Raw genomic sequence first — 7,815 nt, forward strand, 5'->3', positions numbered from 1 at the left:
TTCCTTCCTTCCTTCCTTCCTTCCTTCCTTCCTTCCTTCCTTCCTTCATTTTGTTACAGAAATATAAGTATCTTTATTAGTTGTTAGACACCATTCCTGCAAAGTTCCTGCAATCATGAGAAGCCTGTTTTAGGCCTCATTCTTGCATTAGAGAATATTTTGAACAGGAAAGCTAATCTTTACAGTATCTGTGAAGCAGAATGAAATAAAAATGTAAAGCTTTATTCTTTCCTGTGGTTAGCCTCAAAGCTGTTTCAGGTGATGTTTTGCTGGATGTACTGCACTAAAATGAAAGGAAGAACTGCTTAGTACCCTGCATTTGTGTCTGTGTGTATTCCTGATGGGATTTACCTATGTGCAATCAGTGTGAGCCGGAGGAGGCTTGCCTTAGGGCGTCCCCAGTAGCAGACATAAGCCTGCTCCCTCAGTGTATGCCATTCATGCAGCTTTAAGAGGCTTGGCACAAGGTCTCCTGCTTTGGGTTCCTCTCACCCACCCTCTGAGCTGCAGCAAAAAATTCTCCATTATCTGTGCAGGTGTTACATGTAGTGTGAGGTCATTTTTCAATGCAGGGGGCTTTCCTCAGACCAAACAGTCTAAACAGGACTGACTACCTCTTGGATAGAGGCTCATCTATGGCTGTAAAAAAAGAAAGAAATCCACATCGGAGACAGAGAGCATCCAATCCTAAGTTCATTTTCAGAAATGATCCTCTTGGATCTGAAGGGTTGACCTTGCCCCTGATCTGGGCTGCAGAAAGTCTGAGACCTCCCAGCCTTGAACAGCAGGCGGAGGAACTCATCACTGATGGGACACCCCAACGGATGGTTCTGCACCTTACCTGATAGACAAAGGCCAGGAACAAGCATTTGCTACCATTTGCTCGTCTCCCCCCCCCCCCCCCCAAACACTCTTTGGTGCCAATGATGATAACAGCATTCCTTGTGATCCATCTGGTGATGAAGCCTGGTTCACTAATGAACCTTCTGCCTCTTCCCCTTGATTCTCTGCCAAAATGTCTACCTAGCACATGATTAGATATTTTTGTGGTCCTCTGGCTCCTTGTTTTTTCTTCTGTTCATTAAAAAAGTGCATCAAGAAGCCAGGGCCTGTAAGACTAGGCATTTACATTTTTTGTCTTCTTTGCTTCTTGCTTCTTCTTTACCGCTCCACAAAGAAGCAAGCACAAAAGAACAAAAGATTTCTCTTGTAAGCCCTATTATTCAGACAGAGGATCCTGTCCTGTGTCTGAGAAACAAGCTCTCTTCAGCTTAGAAAGTCACAGGAGCATCTAAGACCATGAGATGTAAACTGAAGCAGTCCCTAAAGAACCTAATTTGGAAGAATGATCTTATTTTTTATGGCTATTATTCAGGGTTGCCGCAAGGCAAAATTTGAGTGATAACAAATAAAGAGGAGTCAGAGATAATTCAGTTTGCTGTAACCTTCCTTTCTTCTGTCCCTCCTAACTCTCTGTTGAGAAACACAAATAAACAAGCTCTTTATTCCTCTTTTCCTACTCTATCAGTTCTCTCGTATGTAGAAAAAAAAAAATCCAGCACTGTGATTAGATTGTAATATAAATATCACTGGTGATCAATTGATTTTCACACTTCCTTGTAGTTGAAGCCATAATGCAAGTAACCAAATTTAGAGTGGGACCAGACTGTAAACCTAACGAGATTTTGCAAGTAATTTGTCTTTGCCCCAGCACCAAAACTTTGATCCTTTAACAACCATTTCAGATTATTTCCAGGAGAATTCTTCACTATTAAAGCTTTAAGTTTTGGTGGCTGAATGCAATCAGTTACATTTAAAGCCCCGGTGAATATTGGCAGATAAAGCAGGCACTTTTTGTGCTGCAGCTTCCCCAAGATCTCAGGTGCAATTAAGCTTTTCTAGCTAGACATCATGGTAGGATCTCACCTCAGGTGTTTATAGCACAGACATCTACCACTGAGCTGGTCTAGACTCGCTCTGCACCAGTCATTAGTGGAGAGAAATGAGCTCTTCTAGTGTGATTCACCTGGCGCTGCCTGGGACCTCCACATGAGAAGATAAATCTCCCGTTCCTCTTCTGTTCTAACTGACCTGAGGTGTTGAATTCGCTTTGTTGAAGTTGAAAATTCAGTCAAACACAGGGAAAAGAAGTATCTAAAATAAATTAATAGATTACTTTCTTCATAATTGACATAATTGGTTGTTCATACATGACCATAAACACGAAATCTTTGAGCTCCATCTTCCTCCCATACCACTAGTTGTCATCCAACATTTCATTGCTGCTAAGTGACAGAGTTGATGTTGCTATGGGTTTTATCTCTTATGCAAGATCGACCTGGAAAACTTTGGTGGCAAGAACTGCCAGGGTCTGAATGTATCCTGGCAATAATACATCTGCGCAATGCCAAGCTGTGGGCTGCGAGGGCTCCAGGGAGCCAGGCAAACATCCTGCGGTGGTGATGAGGAATCCATTTCAACAGGAAGCTTTCTCCGAGGTCTTTGCTTCCCAGAGGAGCGTGACCATATCTTGAGATGATGGGAAAGGAAAAAAGAAGCTGCTTTGCTTTGCTTTTTTGGCCACTAGTATTGGAAATAACTGCAATACAGAAAAAATAAAATAAGAAAGCTTTGGGAAGGGGTCCATCCACTGCCACTGGACAGCACTAGTTTTCCTGTAGACCCATGGTCCTACCTGCCCAGCTCCAGCCTCAGCCTCCCTCCTTTGTCCCGGGAGAGCACCAAAACACTGAGGGAAGGCCATGGTATGGTGTAGGGAACAGCTTGGGGTGAGTTTGTTTTGCTGGTTTATTTTGGTGGGTTAGGAGGCCTTGAGGTGCATACAGCTGGTTGGTGCACTGGGGAGCCTGCAGCAGGGGGATTGTGAGAGCCCATCTCATCTCAGAGCATAAGGCACACACCTGGGAATGCAGGACATGGGGGTGAGGTCCTTGTCCTGGGGGATTTAAATTCTCTATGTGAAACAAGCCAACATGAAGGGGGATGCACAGGTGTATGGAAGAGAAGGGGAATGCGTGGCTCAAGGAATCTCCACTGATGTGCTCCACCACTAAAACCATCCTCACAGGTAATGCTCAATTATATAATATATATAACCCAAGGACATGCATGACACATGCAGAAGGTGTCCTATTTGTCAATGAAAACAGAAACAAGTGGTATTTGCCCATGCTCCAGACTCAGAGTCAGTAACTTGACAGCAATACAGTTTAGGAAAAAACTGACATAAGTTTTAGATTTTATTCATTCGTACATTATTTACAGCAGTTGCTTTCATATTACAATTCTCTTTCATCTTTTCAGTTTTCACTTATAAAAAATTAACCAAATAAACCTTATATAACCAAATTTATCACAGCAGGTCTGGTTAATTTTCACAGTTACAGCGGCCATCAGGAACAGAACGTGAGTACCTCCGCCTCGCTCACCCCGGTGCCTCGCTCCTCACCACCCACGGACACGCGGACGCACGGACACGCGGACGCACGGACACATCGCTCTCGTGGGGGAGCTGGGAGCAGGGGATGAAGGCTGCACCTCCAGCCCCTCCGGTTCCCAACAGTGCCAATTGCCATCTCCTTCCCTTGGAAAAACACGCTCCTTTCTTCTATTTTCCACCCCGGTGCGGGAGCTGCCCTGGGTTATTCTTGCCCTCCTCTGCATGACCGTGACCATTTTTTCTCCCACCTGTGGACAGGCTCCCACCACAAATCCCATTTTCAGGAAACCCCTTGAAAGCCCCGCGACAAGCAGCTTTCCCCCAGCCAACCCCCTGGGGAAACCCCCTCTCCCCAGCCTCACTCCCCTGCTTTGCAGTGGTAATTATTGCTGTTTTAATATAGGTTCGTATTTCTTTGAGGACTTGCAGCCGCTTCCCATTACAAAGTACAGTGCAGACTGTGCTGAACACGGACGACACAAGACTGATTTCACATTGGGCTGGCACAAGGGAGAGGAGGTGCAGGGCCGAGGCTGGCCAGGGCAATCCCGGTTCCTGCGCGAGCGCGGGCTCAGCCCAGCACCCACGAACCGACGAGCCACCGCCGTGGACGCGAGCAGTTCTGGTAAGCAATTTAGCCCCAGGTTTGTTTCAACTGACATTGGATGGTTTTCCAAATGCATACCACACATCTGCTTAACACTATCCAAAAAAAAAAAAAAAAAAAAATTTTTTTACTTTTACTGCATTTGTCTCGAGAAGACTTTTGCTTTAATAAAATAACACAAGCACACAAACTGCTTAAAGCTAACAGCCCAGCACAATCATAAGTACAACTCACAAAGCAATGGATGCTTTGTTAAACCTAATTATATATATTTTTATATATATATATATAAAAGCAAATATACATATTACTAGTCAAAAGACTAAGCTTTGGAGGAAAAGAAACTGAAAACGATGTTAGCCATATGCTCATTATGCTTACATAGCAGTAGCCGCTTCTGCATTGAAACGTGTTACTCGTAAATGAATTTACAGTTGCATTAGGTATTTGCTACGCTCTTGGTCTCACTAAGCCCATCTTCCACTACCCAGATGTTAAAAGCTTGCCCTCTCCCGCAGCTGACCATCGTGTGACAATGCTCAACAGCAATCACCCTGCAAACGCTGCCTGAGAGCTCGCTGTGTTTTAACTAAACTCGCTGTTATTTGAACGATTCTCTAGCTCCTTCTGTTTCCAATGAAAGGTACCCACAAGGAGAGTCCAGGCAGCAGTTCTTCAGTGGGAGATAAAAAAATAATCTCTGTGCATAGTCTCCATTACTGAGGGATGCAAGAGCGCACGGTTCTTCTGCTCAGGATTTTGCATGGATATCTTTTGAGGGTGTTTAAAAAAAAAAAAAAAAAAAAGACAATGATCCTTTTGCATGTTAAAGCTTATTTACTAACTTGCATCCATTCATTTTCTGTGTGCGGTACAGAATATTCCACCGCAAGACTCCAGTTAGCTTGGAATTAAAATGCCTTTAATAAGCTTTAAATAGAGTGCATACCGACGGCATTATAGCGGTGCTAATGAAACGCAGGCTCCCAGCAAATTTAAAATTAGACTGTTAATTCAGAGGTAACTGGAGCTGGGTCCTGCCCCCATGTGTTCAGCAGCTCTGGGATCCCTGTGCTTGTTCTCTATCCGTTTGCACCTTAGCCAGGAAATCTGGCAAATGAACAGGCAGCGGCCACGCACGATGGATGGAAAAGGCTCAGCGAGCAGCGGATGGCAGCAGTGCTCGTGGACGGGTTTTCCAAAACCCTGGCGTCCTTGGGCAATTTGCCCTCGGGACTCTCACTGGCTTTCTTGGGGCTGCCCTACTGCATGTAGGGTGAGCCCTGCAAGCCCCCTGGCCATCCTTGCAGGGCAGGGCTGCATCGCAGCTGCCTTTTCCAAGCACCTTGCAGGTGCTGCCTGCTTCACTTGGGGGAGAACACGGCGTGAATTTATGACAAGCATCGGTTCAGGGGGTTTGAGTGAGGTTAGAAAGCACTTTCATTGTGTCTTTGATTCCTCGGCACCGCTGGCCTCGCTACGTTCAAGGGCCGAGCTTCCCACAGAGCTCATCAAACACGACACCTGCTTGGGAAGCCAGCGAGCTTGAGATGCACAGGACATCCCCACTCACCTCTGAGGGAGCTCAGCACCTGGGAAAGCCCCAAGGCTGCGGACCTGAGCCATGTTGATGAGAAATTTCTCATTATCTTTTAAGAAAAAGACTTCAGCATCACCCCTGGACACTGCAAGGTGCTTTCCTGGGTGAGCTGTGCCTCTGGCCCAGTGCCACCAAGCAGAGGACACTCGGGCAGAGCCAGCTGCATGGGGATTAGCATGACAGCCACAATGCCAAGGAGACAGCTGGCGGTGGGACTGTGCAGCACACGATGCAAGGGCAGCGGGCTGCAGCAGCCCAGGGGCACAGCAAGGTGAAAGCAGGCGCTTGGCACAGCTGTGTGATGTTCCTGCACACCTCCAGCACCTCCACCTGAGCCTGAGGCCATCCCAGTGCCCATCACGTTCACCATGTGAGGCCAAATCCAACCCAGGTGTATGAGGGATGCGCTACTCCTCCCCTCGCTGTGCTTGGAATGAAACCACCAGAATTTGTTGGGAGCAGCCTCTCATCTGCTGACGACAGTCACTGCTGGAAATAGACTCGATGACCGGCAAAGGGTTCTCCAGGAGGCTCTTCCCACGAGCACTTTGTGCTGCTCAGCACCACCCAGCTGCTGCACTGGGACGGGAACAGTCAGGAGGTGGTGCTCATGCCAGGAGCAAGGGGCTGGTGGTGTCGGGGGGCTGCAAAGCCAGTGCTTGGTGCAGAGAGTGGGGTCTGACTTCACCATGCAGTGCTGGTGGAATCGGTGCACCCTGTAAGGGACATAGGGTACAGACAGATTCTCCAGAGCTGGTTCAGCATCAGAACATCACATCGTGATCTGCATTGTGGTCTGCCGGCTGGACCCTGGCATGGCCGGAGCCATGCCCAACAGCAGGAATTTCTGGCTCCATGTTCAGGGAGTGAAGCGGCAGCGTTATGTGATGCCTTTATGCACAGCCTTGTCTCCTCTCAGTGACACCAACCCTGGGCAAGCCGCAGGTCCTGCTCCCCATCCTGCTGCTGCCACCTGGGGATGCCATGCAGGCATCTGGGGGGTTTCCCAGTAAAAACCAGCCCAGCTGAGGCAGGATCAGCAGTGTCTCACACAGAAGCCTTCTCTGTCTTCTTTGGAAAGCGTAAGTGTGGCAGCCAGCCCTCCTCTCGGGACACTGAGTATGCAGGACAGAGCTGGGAGCAATGGGATGGATTTTTTCCAGAAAGACACAGGTCACGGAGCTGCACAAGTGAGCATTACAGGAGGAAACTTGCTCAGCAGCAGGTGGCCAAGTGGCGAGGACTTGCTTCAGCGCATCCCTGAGACCTGGCGTATGGGTGGGGGAATGCAGCCAGCCATGCTTTTGGCAGCACCTCTTCTCTGCTGGGCATCAGAAGCAGGTCCTGCAATAACCAGCCACAGTTCACGCCTTTTAAAAGAAATCCCGGTAACCTGATAGTACTTCTGTGTCTGTGGGATCTGGTGGGATTTACTCCAGGTTTGGCTTTTCGGACAGGATATGGAGGTTTCATTACAAAGGCACAGGTATCAAATAAAACCAGCGTCATTCTTTTAATTAAATACCCCAATAAAAAATTAATGCTCAATTTAGGCTTTATGCATTCCTCCCGTATTAAGAGACTAGTTATTTTTTTTTTTCTCCCTCTGGAAAGGTTTTAGTGCAGTGATTATATAGCAACAGAAAAATAAACTAAAAAAGGCACAAACTGTTTTGTGTTTTCTTTTTCCCTTTCACTTTTGCTAACACTTTATATTTGTCTATTTTCCTTAGGTTAATAAATCACCGAAAGCAGCAAGAAAATATTCCGCCAATTTCTGTACACTATACAAAAACCCCAACCAACAGTACATGATTTCGGCTCCAGGAGAAATGTACAGCATTAGAAAGACTTTTAAAAATAGAGTGCCCCATACAGAAATTTTGTTAATTAAACTCGCAGCCTCTTATTATTACAGCGCCCTTCCCCGGCCTCTTTCTCCCCCCCTTTTATTGCTGGGACCACGCAGCGGGACGGGGCCGCCTCCGGCGCAGGGGGGTGCTGGGGGATGCAGCCCCCCGGGGGCAGGATGCGGCCCCCTCCCCAACCACCCCCCTCCGCAGCTCTCCCACGCACCGTGATGCTCTCGTGGCGTTTGTGGCTCGATCCTCTCACCAAGTTCATCGTGAACATTATTTCCCCCCCCCC

This window comes from Oxyura jamaicensis, chromosome 4 (genome assembly GCF_011077185.1).
Source record: "Oxyura jamaicensis isolate SHBP4307 breed ruddy duck chromosome 4, BPBGC_Ojam_1.0, whole genome shotgun sequence".
NCBI classification, from domain to species: Eukaryota; Metazoa; Chordata; class Aves; order Anseriformes; family Anatidae; genus Oxyura; species Oxyura jamaicensis.